Source organism: Salmo salar, chromosome 04, assembly GCF_965601325.2.
Source record: "Salmo salar chromosome 04, fSalSal1, whole genome shotgun sequence".
NCBI classification, from domain to species: domain Eukaryota; kingdom Metazoa; phylum Chordata; class Actinopteri; order Salmoniformes; family Salmonidae; genus Salmo; species Salmo salar.
The window spans coordinates 67,745,494-67,752,303 of record NC_138294.1 but is presented as its reverse complement, the minus strand read 5'-3'; the positions used below and the strand labels follow the sequence as shown (position 1 = coordinate 67,752,303).

The following is a 6,810-nucleotide window of genomic DNA, read 5'->3' as shown; positions in this document are numbered from 1 at the left end:
CAAGCTTCCTGCCATCCAGGACTTCTATGCCAGGCGGTGTCAGAGAAAGGCCCTAAAAATTGTCAGACTCCAGCCACCCTGGTCATAGACTGTTCTCTCTGCTACTGCACGATAAGCGGTACCGGACCGCCAAGTCTAGGCTTCTAAACAGATTTTACCCCCAAGCCATAAGACTCCTGAACATTTAATCAAATGGCTACCCACACTATATGCATTACCCACCCCTCTTTTACGCTTGTGCTACTTTGTTTATCTATGCATAGTCACTTTAATTACCTACATGTACATATTACCTCAACTAACCGGTGCCTCCGCGCATTGACTCTGTACCGGTACCCCAGTATATAGCCTCGCTATTGTTATTTACTGCTGCTCTTTAATAATTTTTTACATTTAATATTTTTTTAGGTATTTTTTCTTAACTGCATTGTTGGTTAATTAAGGGCTTGTAAGTAAGCGTTTCACTGTTGTATTCGGCTCATGTGACAAATAAAATGTGTTTTGATTTGATATATTTTCAATAAGCAAAAATATTGTATTTTCAGCTGTTTGAAGCTGGTGTACAAAACCGAAAGTAAAAGATACAAAAAATGAAGCTTAAAAATGGGAAGCATAAAAATAGCACTCAGAACAGATCTACCAACAGCTTCTTAGCAGACTTGCTTTCAATGAGAATAACCGATCAATTACTTGATCAAGTTGCACAAAAATATATATATTGCAGCTTTAATACAATTATTTGTATCTGAAACTGCTTTCTGAATGAGCACTATGGTTGTGTTAACACAGGCAGCCCAACTATGATATTTTGCCTTATTATTGGCAAAAGAGCTGATCTGAAAAGTTCAGATGGGACTTTTATACACCTCTCTTCAAGCATGATCCATATGGTGCGTTCAAGACAACTTAATTTTGGTTAACCCAAAACTAAAGTCTTGCATAATTGGTCAGCTGCTCCATTAAGTTCTGGGTCCATAGATGGACGAAGAGATGCAACACGTTTTCCGTTTAGAGTGAACGGTTTTCGTTGCAAAAAGCTTTGCAACAAATCTGACTAATGAACTACATCTCCCATATCCCTCTTGCGGTTTCATTAACGTCGTATTTATGAGTCTACATGCGTGTCTGCTTCAGCGTTCTTATGCCGTATGTCTGAATTCCCAAACATGTATTTTTCAAACATTGAATTCTCCTCCCAAAAAATGTTACCATGGAGAAGGGCAGACGACCAAACCTGTCCCCCAAGAAAAAGATGGGGAAGAAAAACCCAACCGACACCGCTGATCCTGCGAAGAACTTCGAGCGATGGAAGAAGAAATACAATAAGACAAAAACAAGAGTCAAACAGGAGAAAAGACAGAAAAGGAAACCTGAATGGCAGGTGGAGAAAGAAGGTATTCAACGGCTTGTCAACAAATATTACGAGGTAAACAACGTTTTTGTTTTTATCCTACTAGGCAGGGCGAGACTAGGTAGCTAACGTTAGCTGGCGTAGATGGCTAGGACCGCGTTCTGCAGAATTAAGATAGAAATACGCTATGTAGATCAAACACCTCTCTCACATGTAGAATAAGGAATCACATCGGCGCTATTCGTGGCATGTCTACCTGCAACGTTGGAGAACGTCAGGCAACTGAACATGTCCTAGGACTGTAAATGAGATATCTAGCTAGCTATCACATCTTCAGTCTTATCAAAGCAATCTCCTGTCCCATAAGACATTTTAGGAAGTCCTAGGTTGCGTAACGATAGCTAAATTATTGCCGTTGACATTGATTTGTATCATATCATTACTTCTGGGGCAGTGTAGATACACTTGAACAGTTTTGTCTTCTAGATAAATGCCAAGGATGCTGAGAGGTTTTCAGATTTCCCCATCTCCAAGAATACCCTGCGAGGTAAACATAAATTGGTTCTGAAATGGCATTGACTGCATTTGCCATTAATGCAATGTGGACCAACATGCCATTGGCAAACATATTATACCATTGACAGCATCTTGTTTGGTATTGACAGTTTTGTTGTTTACCCCAGGTCTAATGGAAGCACAGTATCGTCAGCCCACAGAAATACAGAGACAGACAATTGGCTTTGCATTGCATGGAAAATATGTTCTGGGCGCTGCAAAGACTGGTTCTGGAAAAACACTGTCCTTTCTCATTCCCGTGAGTACCCAATTGTGTTCTGTATCAATGCAATATTGCAAGCTGATATGAATGCAGATGCAATGTGCATCCATTATTTCAGGCTATTGATGGTATGTCATTGCCTTTCACACATCTTGGTTTCATTTCCAGGTATTGGAATGTTTGTGTGGACAGCAATGGATGGCCTGGGGGCCCTCATCATCTCCCCCACACGAGAGCTGGCCTATCAGACCTTCGAGGTGCTCCGTAAAGTGGGCAAGAACCAGGAGTTCTCTGCCGGCCTCATCATTGGCGGAAAGGTACTGTATTTACTTTCAAGTGCCTGTATTTGTTGATCACTTCATGTTGGTTTTAACACCACTGTTGGTGGTGTTTCAAAGGAAATGTTTTGTGATTCATTTAGGCAAGGTAAAAGGACCCCCCCACCCCAGACGAAATTGCCGCAACTATTTTGAACAATTTATTTTCCTAGAGAGGAAATGAGAGAGGACATGCACATTTAGGTTACTTAGGCTACTTATACATATAATATAGTCAACTTATACATACTTAGGCTACTTATACATACTTAGGCTACTTATACATATAAGGAATTTCCACATGGAGTTGATAAAAATCAACAAATAGAGCACTGACCACCGTCAGTCTAGCTAGCTAGCTACAGTGTCTTGCTAACCTTATCAAGTTTTAAGTTTTATTCGTCGGGTTATGCATGGTATACATCGTCCAACAAAATGCTTAATTGCAGGTTCCTTCTTGACAATGCAACAACAAGAAATAATGAAAGATAATACCAACATAAAGTAAATGGCAGTATAATAGAATAAAAATTTTAGCATAAGAATGGTACATGAAGGCACAATTTATAGTCCAATATTTACACATGTATTGGGGGGGAGTGTATAAATTTAGCAGTATAATAAGTCTGGTAGGAGCAGTTGTGATTGTGTAGCATAAATGTATATACTGAACAAAAATATAAATGGAACATGTAAAGTGTTGGTCCTATGTTTCATGAGCTGAAATAAAAGATCCAGAATTTTTCCATATGCACAAAAGCTTATTTCTCTCATCCACCTGACAGGCTTGGCATATCAAGAAGCTGATTAAACAGCATGATCATTACACAGGTGCACCTACTGCTGGGGACAATAAACGGCTACTCTAAAATGTGCAGTTCTGTCACACAACACAATGACACAGATGTCTACATTTTGGGGATTGTGCAATTGGCATGCTGACTGCAGGAATGTCCACCAGAGCTGCTGTTTCAGAATTTAATGTTCATTTCTCTACCATATGCCTCCAACGTCATTTTAGAGAATTTGGCAGTACTTCCAACTGGCCTCACAACTGCAGACCGTGTGTAACCATGCCAGCTTAGGACCTCCACCTCCGACTTATTCACCTGCGGGATCTTCTGAGACCAGCAGGCCGGACAGCTGTTGAAACTCAGCAGTATTTCTGTGTGTAATAAGCCATTTTGTGGGGAAAAACTCATTCTGATTGACTGTCTAGCTCCCCACTGAGCCACGCCCCTGCCCAGTCATGTAAAATCTGTAGATTAGGGCCTAATTATTTTTATTTCAATTAACTCCTTATATGAACTGTAAATCAGTAAAAATGTTGCATTTTTATATTTTTGTTCAGTATATGTGTGTGCATGCGTGAGTGCATGTGTGCTGAGGTGAGGAGAATCAGAGCAGGTGGTTAGTCCAGTTCAAGTGTTCAGGAGTCTGATGGGTTTCAGATACCAACTGGCTCAGAGACCATCTGCCCGACAGTTGGGGAGAAAACGGCTCGTCTGTGGGGTCCTTTGATGCTGTGTGCCTTAATCGAGCACCATTTTTAGGTCAGACCCATCCAGGTAATCTACTATCTTTGACTTCGCCATCTGTTATCTCAAGTTTTGGCATCTTCCATAAATTGCAGCCGACAATCTGCCATAGAAATAGTTAGAATAAGATGAAGCTCCGGTAATATGGATAACTATTGAAAGCAATGTTCCCTCGTTTTTTTTCGGCACTGAGCAAATTTCAGGTCTGCTGAGTGCAAACTTCAACGTTGTGAAAATTCTGTGCAACTTCTGGCACCCGTTTATTGTGAACACTGAGGCTGTACCCGCTTTAAGTTACCGTTATAACAGTGGCCAAGTAGGGCACTGACTATTTTGATCATAATGTATCCCTATTAGTGGTCTACCATCTCAAACAATGGAGAAAATGCATCCTGTAACATTTAACATGGAAATAGCTGTTCTATCATTCAGCCTACAGTAGCAGTCAATGTGTGGTGTTCAATTTAGGCCTACATTCTGTGAGACTTTTCGGAAAAAATATGTAGGGCTTGACATTAACTTGTTTAACCACTTTTCCTTCAGATAAGGAGGTTACTGAAGATGTTTGATTCAAGAAACCACTTTACAAAATAAATGTAATTATTATTCCAATACCATATTACAGAGAATCAGACAAATTATGCTACCCTCTGCCTATTGGCTACTTAGCTTATTCAAACCTCTCTCAAAATACAGCACTGACATCAAAAAATAAACTCTTTACCTCACTTGCTTTTCGAAGATGGCTAGAAATGTACACGTTTTGTGCTTTTGTAGGAAGCAACCGCTCCCTCATAGCTGACTAGAAATGAGCTATAACTGGTCTAATAACTCACTAGCAAAGAATATGAACAAATATGCACACGTGGCTACATGCAGCTCTCGCTTTGATCTCAAAACAAGCACATCTCCTCGCGACCACTGGTGCGCCTAAATAAAAATTGCAGGTTGCACAGCAAAATATTTGGGTGCATATGTGAGTAAAATGGTCACACTGTAGAGCCCTGCAATGACTTTGCTCACCCCATTGGCCTTCTGGGCTTCTGAGTGGCGCAGCGATCTAATGCACTGCATCTCGGTGCTCGAGTCATCACTACAGTCCCTTGACCGGGTTAGGGGAGGGTTTGGCCGGGCTAGGCCGTCATTGTAAAATAAGAATTTGTTCTTAACTGACTTGCCTAGTTAAAGAAAGATACAAAAAAAAAAAGGGAAATCCCTCAGCGGTTTCCTTCCTCTCCGGCAACGAGTTAGGAAGGACACCTTTACCTTTGTAGTGACTAGGTGATTTAATACACCTTCCTAAGTGAAATTAATAACTTCACCATGCTGAAAGGGATATTCATTGTCTGTGTCTGCTTTTTTTAAATGTTTACCCATCTACCAATAGGTGCCCTTCTTTGTGAGGCATTGGGAAAAACTCCCTGGTCTTTGTGGTTGAATCTGTTTGAAATTCACTGAGGGACCTTACAGATAATTCTGTGGGGTACAGAGAGCAGGTAGTCATTCAAAAATCACGTTAAACATTATTGCACACACTGAGTCCATGCAACTTTGTTAAGCACATTTTGTGACTTGTTAAGCACATTTTTACTCCTGAACTTATTTAAGCTTTCCATAACGAAGGGGTTGAATATTTACTTACTGGCTCAAGACATTTCAGCTTAAACATTTTTAATTAGTGAAACATTTTCTAAAAACATAATTGCACATTGACGTGGGGTATTGTGTTTCTGTATAGGCCAGTGACACAATCTCAATTTAATCCATTTTATGTTCAGGCTGTAACACAACAAAATGTGGAAAAAGTCAAGGTGTGAATCCTTTCTGAAGGCACTGTATATCATACTTTGACGAAAACGACTTTAATCAATGTGCAACTTCGTGTAAGCTCTGGCCATTCTTTCAGCTCGAAAAAGTGCAATTCTACTGGTGTGGGTGTTTTTAAGGGATAGACTGACATAGAATGTCAGAAAATTCCGTATGTAAAATACAGCTGGAGTTGCCAGAGTTTTATCTCTGTGGTATGGTTTTTTGCAGGACCTGAAGAATGAGTCTGAGAAGATCCACCGCACTAACATCATCATCTGCACGCCAGGACGCCTGCTCCAGCACATGGACGAGACGGCTGCCTTCCACGCTTCCGATCTGCACATGCTAGGTACATAGTTAAACCTGAGCTTCTAGGCCAGCATACAAATAGTTTTACTGTTGCATGAGCTATAAGTTGTTTATGGACTTTTTTTTTACATTCTTACCGTTAATATTAAGCAACATTGCTTGAGTAGCACTTTGTTTTGATCTGTAGTCAGATCATTGGAGATTTATATATTTGTTTGCAAAATATAGTCTTGTGGCATGGTCCTAATGGCTTTTTAACTTCGTTTTGGATGAGGCGGATCGTATCTTGGACATGGGTTTTGTCGACACTATCGATGCCATAGTGGAGAACCTCCCCAAGACCCGTCAGACACTGCTGTTCTCAGCCACACAGACCAAGTCAGTGAAAGACCTGGCCCGCCTCAGCCTCAAGACCCAGAGTACGTCTGGGTGCACGAGAAGGCCAAGTTCAGGTAGGAGCTCTATTATATAACACAACAACACCACTATAGTCCTGTGTCAAAGACTCTTGGCCTTGGCTTTTAGAAATCTGGCAGTTGGGGTTAACATCACTTGGATTTCTATAAACTCAGCAAATGGAAAACAGTCAATTGAAAATACTTGTGGAAGGTGATGTTTGAATTCAGTCGGAATTTCAATGAGTCTCCGGAGCTTCTCGTAGATCATGTGAATGTTATTACTCAGTGATTGCAGGGTGCTTACATTGAT

The 6,810-nt window shown here is 40.6% G+C and overlaps 1 pseudogene across 1 annotated transcript in view; it reads left to right on the top strand.

Annotated features, from left to right (window-relative positions):
* The first annotated feature begins 1,065 nt into the window (after positions 1–1,065).
* Positions 1,066–6,810, top strand: part of LOC106603632 (putative ATP-dependent RNA helicase DDX10) — an 81,821-nt pseudogene continuing 76,076 nt past the window's right edge. Inside the window, exons 1-6 of the transcript XR_014392207.1 lie at positions 1,066–1,426; positions 1,838–1,898; positions 2,035–2,165; positions 2,298–2,446; positions 6,022–6,139; positions 6,363–6,554. The product of XR_014392207.1 is annotated as a putative ATP-dependent RNA helicase DDX10 (transcript). The remainder of the gene's footprint in view (positions 1,427–1,837; positions 1,899–2,034; positions 2,166–2,297; positions 2,447–6,021; positions 6,140–6,362; positions 6,555–6,810) is intronic.